At 37.5% G+C, this 19184-nt stretch overlaps 1 protein-coding gene across 1 annotated transcript in view; it reads left to right on the top strand.

Moving 5' to 3' along the window:
• Positions 1-19184, top strand: part of LOC119055773 (hemoglobin subunit epsilon) — a 55551-nt gene that overhangs the window by 28291 nt on the left and 8076 nt on the right. The window lies entirely within an intron of this gene.

Here is a 19184-nt window from a genome sequence, read left to right as displayed (position 1 = left end):
ATAATCCCTGACACTAGTGACAAAAATGTAAAGAACAAACTGCTTTGAGGATGTGGGTCTCAAAAAGGATCACACTGAGCCTGAGACAAGAGAAAGCTTCCCTGAGGAGGGTTCCAGAAGCTGAGAACTGGGGGTGGATTAGAAATGTATTCTTGAAAATATACGTAAGGATGCTCTAAGAAGAAAGTAGTAGGTGAGGAAGTTGTAGGGATTGATCACGGAATCTTTTAAAAATGTGGCTGACACAAGGAGGGTGACAGTTCTAAGGAGAGGCTGGGGAGGAAAACGTTAAAATTAATAGCATTTTGTTGGCTCTTGCTAGGGTCTGCACATCTAAAGTGTCCTGGGAAGCTACTGAAGAGTTCCAAGCAGGGAGTGACATGATTTCAGTGATATTTACCAACTATAAGTTCACATACTACGTCCACTCCAGTGAGACAAGCAGGAAAGGACAAAATCATTAGACAGTTTACCAGTTTTAGAAAGAAACACCAGGAGCTAAAATTATTGTGTAAAATTGAATTTAGTCAGTACATAGGAGATATATGTAATATCTAAAATTAACAAGATTTGGGGTTCTGGTCAAGATGACAGTGAAGTTAAATGCGGTACTCAAATCTTCCCACAACCACCTCAAAATCGCAACTGAACTACAGAACAATCACCATTCAGAACCACCTAAAGTCTAGCTGAATCAAAGTCATATAACTAAAAATATAAAATAGCAGCCACATTGAGACTAACAGGAAGGGCAGAGATGCAGAAGGGGCTGGTACCTCACCCTCCTGTGGTGGATAAAAATCAGGAGGGATATATCAGTGGCTGAGGTACCCCCTGAGGAGCAAGGAGTTCCAGCCTCACACCAGGTCACCCAAGCCGCGTTCCAATGCCAGGATAAGAAGCCCCCATAACTCCCAGGTATAAAAACCAGCAGGGTTTGAGGATGAGAGAGATGGTGTCCCTGATGTTTCTTTAATTTTTTTAAATTATTTTTTTATTTAAATTATTTTTCAAGTACAGTATTCTGTCTTTTACTCCCATTCCAGCCCTCACACTGACCATCTCAGACTTGTTCTGAACTCCAGTGTTGGGGCAGCAGCTGGAAAGGTTTCAGGAGCATATACAAAGGGAGATGAATTGTCTGACATCAGAATGAGAGCTGATGGGACAGCTTTCTCCAGAAAGAAGTGATGGCAGGGGCCACTCTTCCTTTGTTGAATCCTCTCCAACAAAGCCAGCAGGTGGGCTCCATAACTGAGTCTCTATCAATCTAGCCCTACTTCTTTCCTGAGATTCCCCCTGCCACCAAAGTTGTAAGCCCACCACAGCCATTTCCAGTGGTTTTTTTTTTTTTTTTCCATACAAACAGCCTGGCTTTGTTTATGCTGCTGACATTCTTAAACTCTCTCAAACAAGCAGCATCTGACCTTTGGTGTGCCCTGTACCTCTAGATAAAAGTGCCCAGGCTCAGCACTAACAGCAGCCAGCTGGCCTTGGATCAGAGCTTGGCCTCTCTAGAGCACCTCCAAATCCAGCACAAATGGCAGTCACCTGTAGATCTCTTTTTAGCTCATCCCTAGAATCCCCTGGCAAAGCACAGGGGGTAGCTGACCTTCAGCTGCACCTCCCAGAAGATTCCAGAGACAACTCACCCAGGGGCCTACCTCAGACCGTGAGGAAGCATTACCTCTCAACCACTTTCCATAAGAAACACACTCAAGGGCTGGACTCAGCAGGCACCAAAGTCCTACTAAACTAAGTTCTGCTCAGTGGGGTGGGCTCCTGCACAGCTTATCCTCCATGGTGGTTACAGCCAGTCCTTGGGGCCTATTGGCCTGGGGCTAAATCCCTCCCATTGAAATGCCAACAGCAATCAAGGCTTATATAAGGAGAGTGTACACAGCCCACATGGTGGAGAGGCACCTGGAGTGCCCAAGTCAGCTGATCAGGGAGGCTGTGCCACTGGACCTTACAGGACACCACCTACTATATAAGGTTACTCTAACAAGCCTGGGAATATAGCAGGTCCACCTACAAGAACCATGGGGAAGCTACCAAAATGAGGAGACATAAATGTGTCCCAAATTAATGAACAGAATAAAACTCCAGGAAAGGAAATAAACAAAATGGAGATAAGCAATGTACATACACTAGACATAAGAATGTTCAGTGAACTTAGGGAAAGAGTGGATGAACTTAGTGAGAACTTCAAAAAAGAAATAAAAACAAAAAATGGGGATAGAAAGCATAAGAAAGAAGCAGTCAGAAATAAAGGATATATTAAGAGAAACGTAGAATAGCTTCCAGGGAATTGCCAGCAGAGTAGTTGAAGCAGAGGATCAAATCAGAAATTTGGAACAGAAGGAAGAAGAAAACACCCACTTAGAACAGCAAAAATAAAAATAAGAATTAAAAAAATTAGTATAGTGTAAGGAGCCTCTGGGACAACATGAAAAAATCATGCCAACAATGGCATAGCGGGTGTGCAGGAAGGAGAAGAGAGAGAGAGAGTATGGGATTAATAACATTTTTGAAAAAAACAATGATTGAAAACTTCCCTAACCTGGTGAGGAAAATAGACATAGAGGTCCAAGAAACTGAGAGACTCCCGAACAAGATGAACCAAAAGAGGCCCACACCAAGACACATTATAATTAAAATGGGAAAGTTTAAAGACAAAAATAATTTTAATATAAGCAGGAGAAAATAAGTTATTTATCTGGAAGGGAGCTCCCATAAAACGACTAGCTAATTTTTCAATAGAAACTTGGCAGTCTGGAAAGGGATTGGCACAAAATATTCAAAGTGATGAAAAACAAGGACCTTCAACCAAGATTAATCTACCCAGAAAAGCTATCCTTTAAGATCAAAGGACAAGTGAAGAGCTATACAGGCAAGGAAAAGCTAAAGGAGTTTATCACAGATCAGTACAGTGAGAAATGTTAAAGGGAATCTTTAACATGAGGAAGAAGAAAAGATGAAAATATGAATAATAAAATGGCAATAAATACATGTGGACAACTAAGTGCAAATGAATTAAATGTTCTAATCAAAATACATATGGTGCATGAATGGATGACAAAAGAAGGTTCTTACATATGCTTCTACAATATAAACACTTCAGATCCATAGACACACAGGGACTGAAAGTCAAAGGATAGAAAGTTATTTTATGAAAATGGAAAGAAGCAAACAAAAAAGATGGGGTAACAAACTTATTCCAGATGAAATAGACTTTAAAACAATGGCTATCTAACAACAGACAAAGAAGGACCCAACAGTTCCACATTGGGATTTATCTGAAGAAACCCAAAGCACTAATTGAAAAGACATTTACATGCATATGCTCATTGCTTCATTATTTACAATAGCCAAGGTAAAGAAGCAATCTAAGTGTCCACCAATAGATGAAAAGATAAAGAAGTGGGACATATGTAAACTGAAGATAATGCCCTAAGAAAGAGTAAAATCTTGCCATCTGCATAACATGGATGGATGTAGAGAAAATTGTACTGAGTGAATAAGACAGACAAAGAAAGACAAATGTCAGGAAATTTCACTTATACTTGAAATCTAAAAGACAAAATAAGTAAGCAGAACAGAAACAGACTCATAGATACAGGGAGCATTTTGAAGGTTGCCAGATGAGATCATGATTTAGAGAATGGGTGGGAAAGGTGAAGGGATTAAGAAGTACAAATTGGTAATTACAAAATAGTCATGGGGATTAAAATACAGTATAGGGAATAGTCAATATTATTATAATAACTATGTATGGTGTCAGATGGCTACTAGATTTAATGGGTGATCACTTAGTGAGTTATATAGTGCCTAATCACTGGTTTGTACACTTAATGAAATATTATATGTCAACTGTAATGAAAAATATAAAAAAGTAAAGTAAAAAATTAATGAGCTTTGCAGGTATTTTCGAAAATGTGTGAAAGTAAAGTTTGAAAGAGATGAATATAATATCAAGTTTCTGGAATGTTTTATTTTAAGAACATTGGTGTCATCAGCTCCAATTATTGATTATGTATAAAATCCATTAAACAAATAAATTTTAATATTTTTGAAACATATTCTGGAAATTCGAGGATGAATAAAAGTCCAAATGATAAAGTCAGGACCTATTAAAAGTGACCAAAGGAAGTATTTTATGCTGTAGCATTAAGCTTTTAAGAGAGTACAGCAACAAAGTTACCAAATAGTCATATATTAAAATAATTTTTAGTAGATGTGTCTTGTTGCCTGACTATTGATAATCATAGTAAAACCTAGGTTTATGTCAGTAGGTACTGAAGGGTTATGGGGTACAAGACAATAGAAAAAAATTAAGCTGTTGACACTAAAAAAACAGCTCATTATACATGGCTCTTTGCACTGTTATCCAGGGGAAAAGTAAGATAGATCAGTTTCCACTGAGTGATTTCACTAAAGTGTGTTCAAGAAAAAACATAAGCGTATTCTAAATCAGCCATCTAAACAAAACACTCAAGGTAATACATAAATTATAATAAGAAGCAAGTGATTAAAGATGGAAAATCAGATGCACACATAAATATGAAGATAAAGAACTGACACTTAGATTCCTTTTGGAGCAAAGAGCATTGAAAAATGAAGTTTTGTTTTGTTTTGATCTGTTTTTCCCAAAGGCTTTGTTTAATAAGTGCCCATATATCCTCACAGATAGAGTCACAGATTTCTGAGGAAGACCATGTGGAACTGAAAATTTTCATACTTAATTTCTTCTTTCAAATACACCTGGGAATTAGCCACCTTAGTGTATTTAAAAACAAGTCTAACAAATCATCTCTAAGAAAGATTGATACCTTTGCATCAATGTGTGAATATGCATGTACATGTGTGTGTGCATGTGGTAATACACACACGTATAACAACAGAAATAATTTTGTGATTATTATTATCTACAAGTAAATTCTAATTTTAAAACTTTTAATTACTCTCATAATGCAATAGGAGTATTTAAGTTTAGTTTTGAATCAACTTCTTTTAATGTCCTTTTAAATACCCTCTGACTTGAGTCAGGAAACTCTCTGGGACTACGATTTGCATTTTATATTTTCCAAAAGAAGGTACAAATCACTAACAAAAAAGAATTTAAAGAGTTTTTCAAATTTGCAATGTATTCATCTAAGAATTCCCAGATTCTATGTAAATACAAGTATGTGTCTCTTCATCTTTTCCCAGATGTTGCCTAAACTAAATATTTTGAATATTCTGTTGTCTAAACTAAACTCTTGAAGGAAAAAACTAGACAAGTTTCCTGGAAGAAGTGAGTTTTCTGCTCATGATTTAAATAAATGTTTTCCTTGTTCTATTGACAGGAAATTATTGTCAAGGCTGTATCGAGAAAATAAAATAAAATAATTTGAGATCTAAGCATATGAGAAATCTATGCTTTGTAGGTACATCCCCAGGAAAATAGATTAGAACTAGTGATTTCTCTGTAACAAATATTGCCTCTGTCATCCTTTAGATAGTGATCTATATTGGGGAGAGAGAACAATATGGAAAGGAATGAAATCTAGTCCCTGAAATGTTTAAAATTGGGCATTGGGTATGGCTATTTAAATCTGTATGGCTATTTACTAAAACCTTTTCAGGCTGATTTATTGAAGCTGGATCATTGCTCCACAAATTCTATAAGGGGAAAAATATGCCCTAGAGTAAAATACTCAAGCCATTAATGCTGAATGTAAACCCAAATCATAAAGTGTGGGTATCCCACAAAATCTTCCTCTGCCCCACATAATTTGTCCATGAGGCCTATAACACATCTAGGAATCTGAAAAAAACTTCCACCCCAGATCCTCCCCATTTTACTTGGCAAACTTGGTTCAGAGATTCTTATGGCTGAGGAAAGACTGATCAAAAGTCATGTGTGAAGAACAAAAGCTGTGAAAAATCTATGACTTTCATGGTGGTCACTCTTTTTTGTGATATAGTATCTCACTTTGACAGTTAAATTTTAGAGATGGGCTGCCTCTTTTACAACATTAAACCTGATGAAAGACACCCCTGTTAAACTGGTCAAGTCCCTTTAAGTTAAAACTATTTTGACTACTGATTTTTTTAAATAGTTGCTTAAATACAGTTGCCCCCATTTTCACCCAACCTTGCCCCCCTTCCTCACCCATCCCCACCTCCCACCCTCGAACCCACCCCCTTTGGCTTTGTCCATGTGTCCTTTATACATGTTCTAATAATCTCGAACAGGAAAACTACCATTTATATTCAGTGGATGAAGGTTGAGAACATGAGCTTGAGGGTCACATAAACCTGAGTTTGAGTTCCTTTATGCCACATGTGTGACTTTGAACAAATTATTTAACCTCTTGAAGGCTCAGTTTTCTCATTTGAAGAATTTAAATAATACACTGTTTTTACTTTCTAGTTATTTATTCACTTTGCTTTTCACAATCATTAGGCATCTATTCCTACCATTTTGTTGAAATTGTTAAGATTACCAAAGGTCTATTAGCCAAAAACAATAAATGCATTTCGTTTTTATCTTCTTGGCAGTTCTGACATTTTCCCACTATTAACCTATAGCATTATGTAATGTTGTAAATTTTCTTTTTTACTTCCTCTGTAATAACAGATTACCTTTGCTCTCCTCTTATATTACCTACTTCTTTACCCATATTTTTTGAGACCTTTCTTCTTGTACTAAAATTGAGGTTTTCCGAGGTTCACGACGTTTCTCTCCACATCTACTTTCTCACCTTAATTCATACTTAAGGTAAGATTTAATCAATCACTTAAACGCTAAGATTTTTTCAGATTTTTGTTTGTGGCTCCATGACATATATGTGTGCATATTACATATCAAAAGAGTATTTGTCACCTCAGTTCCTAGATTGACTTTTTCGTTATTGACTACCCCCTGGAGTGGTGGTCATTTCTAAAACACATTAATCTTTTCTCCACTCATCTCCCCCTATAAACCACTGCTTATTATTAATGATGCTACCATAGGCCAAATTCTTGGGGGAAATTTATTCTTGTTTTCAAAGTTTTTTTATGAAATGGAGGTGGTGCAAAAATTGCTATCACATCATTCTTCCTGAATTCCTCTTTGAAGGTAGCAGTAGAGATATTTATAAGAGTAAACAATATTTAAAAGACTGTGGGCACATACAGATCTCCCTGATTTTGGAAAAAAACTAATGTTTTTCTTGTGTTTCTTTTTAATTGTTTTTATAATCAACTGCCACAAAATTTATTGTTTATATGTGAAGAAATTTCACTTGATGAATAAATATCAGAATATCTATATGATTGTCTCCACCAGCAATGTATTTTTACATATCTGTTTGTCTTTACCTTCTTTCCAGAATTGCCTGTGCAAAGTTTATGCACTCAATGATTATATTCTGGTATTGCTTTAGTCATTCAGATGCTCCTGTATTTTTTCTTTTTTAATATGGAGCTCAGTGTAAGTAGATTTCTGGCTTCTGAGGAGACCTTTGTACTAGGACTCTGTCTTCCTGAATGTTTTTTAAGGACTCTCAATTCCTGCCTCTTTTCCTGTTTTAAACTTTGTCTCTGGTGTTACAGGTCTCACATATTTCACAGCATTAAAAATGTTCTGAGTTCCAAGTCCACTGAGTAAATCACACCTTTCAAAAATGAGTTTACCACTATGCCCATGTGTTCTGATTTCTCTGAACAAGTCACCTCCTTATTCATAGGCCATTTGAGATGGCAATATTGATAACAATGTTTCTCAAACATTTTATACTGATGGACTCATTTCTATTGATCAATCATTTTCGTTAGTGATTAATTATTGAAACAAATATCTGATTGATTTCAAGAAAGAAAATCTGAATTAGTGCAAATCAGAAAGAAATACATAAATGGTCTGTATGAAAAATAATAACAGAAGGAATAAGATAGTGGAGACAATGAAGTAGAGCCAAAGGAATGATTTGGGGAACTCAAAGAAAAGACCAGAAACATAGATGAAAAGGTGTGTGACTGACAGAATAAACACTGGATGCTGAAGGGTAAATTGTTGATATTAATGTGATTAATATTATTACTAATTATTTCAAGCAAAGACTGTGAATATATAATTAAGAGTGAGACAATCCACAAAATCTTATACATTTGGAAGGGAAATATTGTCTGATGATGTGCTATAAGATGGAGGAGAAAAAAGAATGCTGAGTATTTAGAGGTCATAAACTCTGAAAAAACTCTTCTCTACTTGCAAAGCCATGTGGTCTAACAGCACCACTGCTCCCTTCGTGTTAACTGGCTTCCTGGGCTCAGAGGCAATTTACCTCTGGATTTTCTATCCTTGTCTTTATTATTTACCTCTCCATTCTTTTGGCAGTGGCACACTTCTCTCCTTATTCAGAATGACCACAGTCTTCATGAGCCCATGTGCTACTTCCTGGCTATGCTGGCAGTGCAGACATTAGGATGACACCAACTAGAGTGCCCACAGTCTTGAGTGTCCTGTTGTGGGACAAGAAGGAAATTGTGCAGCATGTCTGTTTCACTCAATCCTATTGTATACGTACCTTGGACTTAATCATATATATCCATATGAACAGAATTTTTGGTGCAAGTGAGGGGGAGAGTTTTATGTCATTTGTGTTTTGTCACCAAAAACTGAAATAAAATATTCAGTCCATTTAGCACACTTGAAGTGGGACACTCCTTATCCACTGAAGACTTGGGTGAAGGGTAGGTAACTCAAGCTATGGCATTCAAGAAATGTATGAGGGGATGACCCTAACAGACAGGAGACAGTTGGCGAGGCTATGCTTATGAGAGCATGTGTAAGATCAACATTGTGCTTCTCTGTGTGAGCAGGGTATATTTATGAATAACGTTTGTGTGAGTGTGTGCCACTTAGCTCATAACTGTTCTGATGTCTATAGAGTTGTTGATTTTTTTTGAGTTTGTAGCAGTCTATTCCTCTATAGTGCACCTGGATACCTCTACTTACTTCTCTGAATCTCAGTGATAAGTGTGTATTCATAGTAAGCAGTTAATAAATATTTCACAGATAAGTTCATATTTATCCATTAACCAAACCTTATTAAGTACCTAATATGTTCTAGGTTTTATAATAAGTAGTGGAGAAACAAAAGTAAACAAAATATTTCCTAACTTACCCTGGCTGGTGTAGCTCAGTGGACTGAGTGTGGGCCTGCAAACCAAAGCGTAACCAGTTTGATTCCGAGTCAGGGCACATTCCTGGAAGGCACATTGCAGACCAGGTCCCCAGTAGTGGGTGTGTGAGAGGCAACTACACATTAACATTTCTCTCCCTTTCTTTCTCCTTCCCTTCTTCTCTCTCTAAATATCAATAAATAAAATATTTTATAAATGTTCCCTAATTTAAAGGGTTGTATAATCTAGTTGAAAAGACATGCAAACACAGAATCGATTTATGTAGAAATGAGCTATAAGAAAATTCAGCTTGCTAATTGGAAGCCTTCAGAATCATAGAAAATATGGTCAGCTCACACCGCCAGGGGTTGACTAATATGTTGTGACTTTAAAGGAAAAAAATGTACCAGTAATTCTCCTTCCATATCTCACAAGCATGTTATCATGTGGAACATATGAATGCAACAAACAAATGTTTAAGGTAATATTTATGTTGTTTAGGTACTTCTAACTAAATCTATCTTTAAGTGTTGAAAATTCATTCACTAGTCTATTGTTCAATACAAATTGAGGTAGAAATCTATACATAAGGAGAAATCGAAAAGAGAGAAACAGAATAAAGAGGACAAAGACCTTATAATCATAGAAATGAAAAAATGGATTAGAAGAACTAAAATTTGTGGAGATAAAATTAGTTTGGTAGATAACATTTCTGTATAAAGAAACATTTCTGTATTTTGAATGAAAAATATTCCCTATCTTGCACTCCTTTATATAAAATAACTAAAATCATCTCTATAAGTTAGAAGGATGTACATTTTTAGATTAATATGGGAAAGACATTGTTATCAATCAGAGGTGCACACCAATGGAATAAGCTATCTCATATGTTACTCACCACTGAAATGTCACAGAAAAAGCAACAAAGTCATTTACTAGAATTTTAAAGACTATATAAACCTCTAAATTTTCTATGAACACAAAGTCTCTGAAATTATTCATTAATTAACTTATCTGCAGTATTTTATACAAGGGTATGTATCATTATCTAGTAAAAAAAAAACTGGGGGACTTCCGGCCAAGATGGAGGAGTAGGTAGACACACTGTGACTCCTCACACAGTTGTCCAACCTTATTTTGTCTAACCAACCTTATTTGTCCAAACTTATTTGTCTAATCAAAATAAGGACAATAATTTAGAAACAAAATAACAGCCAGAACTGACAGAAAATTGAACTGTATGGAAGCCGGGGAATGGTGGGGGAGGGGGTGTGCAGGGTGGAGGTAAATGAAAGGGGGGAAATGGGACAGCTGTAATGGAATAATCAGTAAAATATATTAAAAAATCATAAAAAGCACAATAAATAATGCTTAATTATACGGTGATTTGACAATAGATTCTCATGTTGTAACATTTATAGAGTTATTAATTTATGCTGGGCACTATACTAATACCACTGATGCACTTGATAATTAAGGTCTAATTTAAACAGCAGAAAGCAGACACTGTTATACAAATTTTATACTGAAGAACTTCAGATTCATTGAAGTTGATTAAATTGTCTAATATCCTGTATAGATGGCATTCAAATGGCAGTTTGTTTAACTTTAGATATCTGCCTCATACATGTGACAATATTCTTCTACTTTAAAAATTATTTCTGATTAGTATGAGGATTTTGAAACATAGAGAGGCAGAGTCTACTTCCCCCAAAGTCTCAAAATTAGGCTGAGCAGTGGACAGAGACTTGCAGGGTAGTGAGGAGAACACAAGGGGGCGGAAAAGCTGAACTTCTACCTGGGTTCCACCTCCAACTCCCCAAGCCCTTTCCTTACCCCACAACATATACAGAGGCCCTGAGCATTAACATACTATACTAACCTCTAAGACTTTTAATTATGAATGAATAAATGGATGAAAGTAATGATGAATGAATTAATGAATAAATGAATAAATAAAATAAATACTTAATTTCATGATTGTCTCCCTCCTCTGTTTAAAATATGACTGTCACAGATCTGGCATACCTGGCCTTGGTTAATTTATCAGTGCCTAGGTTTGATGCTGATGTCAAAGTCAGCCAAAAGATTTGAAAACAATTTCTGATCCACAATTTATCCTTCGTAAATGATTGGACCGAGAAGACTCAGGAGCCTCTTACTAAGGAATGGACACTAATCTCTCCTATTTCTCCTGGTCTGAGCTCCCAGCTTCTCAGCACTTTCAGTCCCACTCCTACTGCAATGGGTGCTGGAGGTAGACAAGAGAACCGAACTTGGTAGATGAGGGAGAAAAGTATGTCGACCCAAAGGACATAACCCAATACTTCTCAAATCTTCTCCAACGCTGAAGGTAGGCAGGGGTCACCTCTCTGATGGCTTCAGGGAACAAGATAAGGACAAGCCTGTGGTTTTTTGTCAAATGACATCTCTATTCTGAAGGCAATATTTACCTTTAGATAGTGGCCTTTTGGGACTACTAGTTCTTTGAAGAGATGTCTATCTGAGGACAGCTGAAGAGGGAATATAGGATTCTAGTCCCCACTGCTTCTGTTTTAAGATCTTTTGGGGTACAAGAAATTAAATTCTGACCTCTACCCTAATCATACCCTAGTTATATTTTTGGAACATTAACTGTATATTGTCTACAGTCTACTACCCCTCAGGTGGTGTCAGAAATTTGTCATTAAAATACTCTTTAAAGCTTTTCTTTGATTTTCTACCATGTGTCCGTCATATGCCAAGGTGCTATATATGTGTTATCACAATAATTGGGGTAGTTTTATAATATAGTATTGATAAAAAGGTGAGGTCCAGAGTTGATAGCTTTTATTTTCTGAATTCATAATGGCTTTCTTTTTTATTCACCATAATGTAACTTTTCCAGGCACTAGCAATTTGAATTTGCACAAACCCAACAACGTTGTTGTGAAATTAAATTTATTGTCAATGTGTGAAAAAAAATACATTTTCCCCACCGAGCCACTGAAGCAAGAAAAATAGGAAAAAATTAAAAGAGTAAGTCTCTCAATGATCCTTGACAATTATACAAAAGAAGCACCTATTGCCTGAACGGAGGTTTGGATGAGGTAGCACATGGTGCAATGACCTTGCCATCACCTTAGAACAGAGAGCACTCTGGGGCTCAGGCACACCAAAGGGAAGACAGGGTAACATAGACCTCTGAGTGTTGTTCTTTTTTTTTAGGGAGATTGTATCTATAGCCTGAGATTATAACCAGGATCCCTTCTTCTTTCCTACTTAGCATGCAGGTCAGAATGATATGGACTGTGCTGGGCCTGTGTGAGGCTAACTCACTCACTCCAAGGCCCAGCACTGGGATGGGGCCCTGTCAGAGCTCTGATAGCACTATCTGCATGGCCAGGACCTAGGAGGGGCAACCTCTCCCTCCCAGCCCCTGAGCAGGGTTTGCTTATTTATGTATTTATATGATATGTTTACCTCTAAAGAAAATAACCTGGAATCTGCCCAGCCCTAGCTGGGGCATGGAAATGACCTAAAGTATTTTCGATGCCATCTGTTCCTTCTTTGAAGATGAGCAGTTTTAGCCAAGTGTCCTGAACAGTATGTCAGGAAATGTGAGTCCTCTCATGGGCATTTCCATGGTGAATTCAATCAGGCTGAGGAAGTCCCCGCCCTTCTCTGAGCTTCAGCTTCCTCTTCTCTAAGCAGTAGACTGGACTCTGTGGACCTTCTCCCAACATAGAATTTCTATTGATTAGGTTCATCAGCTCTATCAACTCTTAAACTTGGACTGTCATTGACCCTAATATTCCTGAACAAGCAGATGTTTCTTGGTCCCCTCATTCAGCTATGAAATTCTTTTCTTCTGCCCGGCCCACTGGGTGCTAGATGTGTGAAGAGATGTCCCTTTCACCCTTGTCCTTATACACATTAGGAAAGAACTTGACACCCTCCTCACATAGCCATCTCTGTTAATTCATTTCAAAAATTCAAACCTTTCGTTTCAGGGAAGTCTTAGGCAGTAAAGAGCAATGATTAAAAACATAATCTCTGAAGCCAAACTGCCTGAGTGGCAGGCAGCTGAGCACCTCTTACTAGCTGTATGTCTGTTTTTTCATCTGTAAAATGGAATTTTAACATCCTCATAAGATTATTATGACATTGAATGAGCTAATAGATCCAAAGAGTTTAAAATAGTGACATATATGCTAAATACACTAGAAATATTTGCTTTTATCGTGTTTAACTGCAATCATTCTTGCTACAGTCCCAAATTATTTCATTCTGCACTTTGCATCAGTTCATTTGTAACAGTAATAATAAAAATAACTGAAGTTATATGCCAGGCACTTTGAATAAATTATACCATTTAATTTATTTGTCTAAGGTCAGGAAGAAGGGGTGTGGTTGGTGTGGTGGAGTCAAGGACTGTGGCTCTCTGCTTCACACATAATTTGGGTTTAACAAATGTGTGAATGTTCTCCTGTGAAAGGCTGTCTTCTGAAACAGAGATTTGAGTTATGCTATGTGACACGGAATTATAGGGCTTTTATTTTTGTAAGAACTTTGTGAAAATTAAGCTGTCTCACAAAAACAAGGGCTCAGTGGAAAAGCCACCAACTCTTCCCCACGAAAGTTTCACCTGTGTTTGTACAAATATGATGGGTATTTCAGAGGGGAATTGTACCCTAAGTGAGGTTGATCTTGATGAATTCCTAAGACTCACATAGCTCTGTGAAGACCTTTGCCATTATATTTTATTCTCTGCTTTCCTGTCATGTGCACACATAGAAAAACATAAAAGAAGTCTCTCCCCATACTTTTTGATTGGATTAATCAAATAATCAACTGGTGTGTTGAAATAAATGGGACAGGGTTAATGGATGGTAAAATCTATTATGTGTTAAGACATTTTATATTCTAAAGTCCAATCAATTAAACTACTGCTCTCTAGTGTGTCCTATCTCTTTCTATCCTCACACTGACTTCATTGGATAGGTACAATTACTATCCTTGTTTTTAGATGACAAGGCTAAGCTAGGGGAGTCAGAGCATTTGCCTAAGGTCAGACATGTAAGTGGCAATGCTAGTGCTTGGACCCGGGTCAGACACTGAATTTTCTGCTCATAGCCCTTCCCTGAACTGCTGAGGAGTATTTGATGGATGGGACTGGGAAAATGGGAACTGGGCTGTGGATGAAGGAAGTGGAAATGGAGACATTAATAAGTATAGCTGAGAGCAGGAGTCTCTCAGAGTTTGGACTTAGGAAACATTGTGACTCAGCAAACACAAGGTCCCCCACAGGGACTTTGGGAGCTGGTGTGTAAGATGTGTCTATCAGAGGTTGCAGGGAGGGCAGAGCCAGGGCTAACTGCCAGCTATCAGGACCCAGAAGGTTTATAGGTGTGTAGGCTCAGATAAGTGGTCCGGTCCAGCTGACAGCTCTGGGTGGAGCCCACGGGAGTCTCAGGGGAGATAGATAGAGAGGTTCTGGGTGAGCGTGGGAAAGAGTAGAGAGGCACAGCACAGCAACAATTTACATTATACTATTCCATGAGGCTTCCCATTAACTAGGGGCAATGCCTTAGCTCCTCCGAGCTCAGTCATTATCTACAAAATAAGGGTAAAAATTGAATCTATCTCATGGGGTTACTATGAGGGTCCAGAAGTACACACAGCAATTCAGGCCAGAGCTAGAGGTGTCCTAGGGACCAGAGGTCTCAAAGTAGCAGATGGGTTCTAGAAAATAACACCAACCACTATTTAAATGTAGAGACAGACTCAAAGTCCAATATTTAATTTGGCCATAGCCTGAGTTGTTGTACAACAGAAGCCTTGTTCTCCCCTTGTAAGACCATCTTCCCGGGTACTGTGCTCAAAGTCCAGAGTTCAGCTTTAAGAGCCAAAGCACCTAAAGCCACAGGGCACAGATGAATGCAGCCAATGGCAATTTTGGAGTTTAAAGAAAATCTCACTTTACTGGAAGCATGTACAACCCAAGATTCTGAAGCATAAATGGTCCACTAAGAATCTGAACAGAAGTTAAGCAGAAAACAGGATAATTAAGGGACTCGAGACCACAGAATAGACACTTGAAGAAACAGATTTAGGCCAGAAGGAAATGAAAGGGGGTGGGAATTAATACTTACTGAAACCTTTCTGTACGTCAGGTGCCATTCCAGGGTTTTTAAATAAACTCATTAAATATGGTAGCTCCTTAAAATATGTATTATTGAACATTTGTAATTCATGCTAATGATAATATTTCTGATTGTTTAGTATGTATTAAGATAGAATTCAAGTAGCTTATATGAACTATCTTAGTTTATTCTCATACTAATAGAAGTGGAGGAATGTTTCTTACTGATGAGGAAACTGAGGCACAGAAATGTATGAAAGTTTCCTGAAGTCATATAACTAATAAGTATCCAGTTAGTGATTTGAACCCAGGTGGTCTGGATGGAATAAACTGTTCAAGCTCACTGAGCTAATAAGCAGTGAGGCTTGGATGGAGGCCTGGTTCTGCTGCTGCTGCTCCTGAGACTGTGCTTTTTACAAAACAAAATGCCAGCACAGACACCCACCGTGGACCCAATAAACAGAAGCAGGCATCCTTGCCCTCCACTGCCCATTTTCACAGCTTAGAGATTGGAGATCAGAGTTCAAGCCACGGTCACAGACAGACTTCCTCAACGTGGCTACATCTCCTTAGGCAAGTTTGAAAGAAGAAGGAAAAAAACAACTGGAAACAAGTTAAGAATAGAAGGAGGCTCCATCTTTCATGACAAAGATTGTCAAATTATAGGTTACATAGGTAGGTCCCTGACACCACTGGAGAATTATACCTGTCCAGATGACCTCTTGGCCAAGCTGCAGAAGAGAATGCTTATGTGTTATATTCTTCTGTTACAACTCAGTCCTAACCCACTGCTTCCCTGTTTACCCTGCAGTAACTTAGAAACTCAGTGCCCTCCAAACATGTGCGCATCTATTTATCTAAGTCTGTGTGACATTCTAACTAAGGCTGAGCACTGAGGACACTAGACCATGCTAGGAGCAGTGCTGTGTGATAACTTAGAAACACAAAAAATAAAACTCTGCAAGTTCCCTGCACCTCCGTCTGCAGAGCCTGAGAACAAGAGTCTTCTCAAATGTCACCAATGTAAGACTTCTCAATGTGTGAACTTTATATGCTTTTTCATCTGCAAGCGAATGGAACTCAGTATCAATTTTTAATTAAAAAAGAAAGAAACCCAGCATCAATTTTATGAAATGTCCTAGTCATCTGTATTTGGCTGAGTTCACGTACTTTACTCTCAAAAATTGGCCATGGATATTTTTCCTTCTATACCACATTGTAAGGTCTTAGGTTGCCTCACGAGACACTCACTGGTCGAAGGAAGACTAGCAGAAGGGCACTAGGATAAGGACAGTGAATAAGGGAAGAGGAAAACGTGAGGGTGAGAGAGAGAGAAGGTAGACCAGAAGCTGCAACGTTATGACCTATTATCTAAGTATCTCTTGTAGAATTGTTTAGGGAACACTGAATAGTGTTTCAAAATAAACTGAATCTAGTGTCAATGTTTAAAGTTAAAAAAAATTCCAGGCACAAACAAGAGGAAAAAGTTACATAATCTTACTTGTATATAGAATATAAATAAGTAAAAAACATAGAAGAATAAAGTAGAAGGATGGGAAATAGGAAGATATGGGTTGAAGGGTGCAAAGTTGCAGTTACGTAGGATGAATAAGTCTGGAGATCTAATGCACAGCATGATGACTATAGTTAGTGATACAGTATCAAATGTTTATTAAGAAATTAGGTCTCAGGTTCTCTCATCACATACACAAAATGATAACTCTGAGGAAAGATATGTTAATTAGCTTTACTGTAGGAATCATTTTATTATGTATATGTATATCATACCATCATATGGTACACTTTAAACATATATACTATTTATTTAAAAATAAAGGAAAATAAAAAAGAAATGCCTCAAAGTATTTGTATTTTTAATCATTTTTTGAAAGTAAGATGTGACTCTCATAGTTATAGGTATATTTTTATAATATAACAATAGGTAACAGAGCATATACTGTGTACCTACTTCTTTATGCAATAAATGAAATTATTCCTCATAACAACTATATGAACTAAGTCATAATTTCATCCAATGTTTTAGAGATGTGGAGATATTATGCAACTTATTCAAGCTTATATTAGGAACTAGAGAGTTTGGGTTCACTGGTCCCTCCCAATGTCTCATGACAACATTTGGCTAAAGCATTGATTCTTCTATTTTATTAGGATTGGGCTTGTCTTCATTGCACACCCTATCTGATGCTTTATTCCTCTATGTGATTTTTCCTGACCCCACAAGTCTTACTAATGAAACCTCTGATGTTGAAGAGAGGAGGACAGGAGGACTGTGATGAGTGATGAAGTTTTCTCCTCTGACCATGTGCCAGCGGATCTTCTCTCTTAGACCAAATCACTCTTTTCCACTGTATCTTAGCAGTTCCATATAACTCATAAGGGAGATGGAGAACAGGGATTCTCAACCATAAAAAATTCATTTCCATCTCTCCCAGCCCAGCTTAAATCTCTTTAATTCTGTGAAATCATTTGGTCCATTTCTTACTTCCTAAGAATAACCTAGAGAATCATATTTTCTTCCTCCCATATAAATCTTTATCAAGTGTGTAAGATAATATAAAACTGTATTATAATTAACTATTGTTTTGACCAGGACTCCTAGAAGGCAAGATACATATCTTATTCTTCTTTATGATTTAAGCATTAAAATTAGTGTCTAAACAATGAAGATACTCTAAGAACATTTCCTAGATGACTGTACTTTCTGTAAGCCCAGCTCTCTCTATCTTCTCTAGTCTCCTCAGCTCTGACTAAATAGCTTCATTTTCCATGTTTGTCTAAGCCTCTATCGTTGCCTTCCCACAGTCCAAGCATAGACCTAACTTCCAGGGCCCCAGTCTGAGTCAGTGTCATGCTCCCTATATTCAGTACCTGCATGTCATTGTAGGCAAGGATCTGGCACCAGGGCAACCATGCTGAATCATGCTGAGTCATGTTGACACTCAGGGTGTATGTTTTCCGCCTTGAGTGATGACTGCTATCTGGGTCCCCAGCAGGAGGCTTGCAGAACAGATGGCAAGGAAAGGAGAAGTTGACTGCAGGACTATAACCCCACCCCAACCAGCACCATAAAGAGAAAGGGACCCCTGAAACAGAATGTGACATGTCTTAAAACATATTCCCTTCTGATTTAAAAGGTTATTTCTGGTTGTCTCAATATACGCCATAGAATTATCAGTCATTACTCATCAGATACCCATCTTGCAGATTGTCTCATACACCTAGAAGTAAAACAAAATCTCTTATTAGTACATGTGTATGGATCTTTAGTTCACAAAATATATAGTCGCTAATCTAATGCTATCAGGGTAATTCGAAGCATACATAGGATCTTTGCTAGTGAGGTCCCTGACCCCTTCTCATGTACCATTTAACCCAGGGGAGAACCTTAGCTTCTCCTTATATATGAAGATGTGGCAGGGCTGGATGGCTAAAGGATTTTTCCAGCTCTCACCTTTCCAAGAGTCTACAACTGAATACCTACTTTGCACAGAATCTTGTAGATGTGGAATGAGATATGAGTGTGAAAGAGGAAGACATGAAACAGAAAAAAAGGAAATCATTACTTTACTTTTGTATTCTTAGTACTTTTGCAGTATTGAATGAATGAGTACATAGCCAAACACACACAACTCTAAGTACCAAGACATACATAGGTACATTCACTGATGTATACATACAAAGAAATCTGTGGAGTATTGTTTAAAGGGGTAAGGCCAACTAGAACTAGTTAGATTGAAACATGCAGGCCTTTGATCAGATTATTGAGCTCCAGAAGGTGACCAGTTCATTTTATAGGATGTGATTGGCTCTTGGAGGCTTATTTTGACTAAAAGAAAAGCACACAAGACCAGAATGGAAACCAGGGTATTTATTCATTAATTTA

Source organism: Artibeus jamaicensis, unplaced genomic scaffold, assembly GCF_021234435.1.
Source record: "Artibeus jamaicensis isolate MK-2021 breed Jamaican fruit bat unplaced genomic scaffold, CSHL_Jam_final contig_69, whole genome shotgun sequence".
Lineage (NCBI taxonomy): Eukaryota > Metazoa > Chordata > Mammalia > Chiroptera > Phyllostomidae > Artibeus > Artibeus jamaicensis.
The sequence above is the reverse complement of the archived record's forward strand: the minus strand, read 5'-3'. Positions and strand labels throughout refer to the sequence as shown.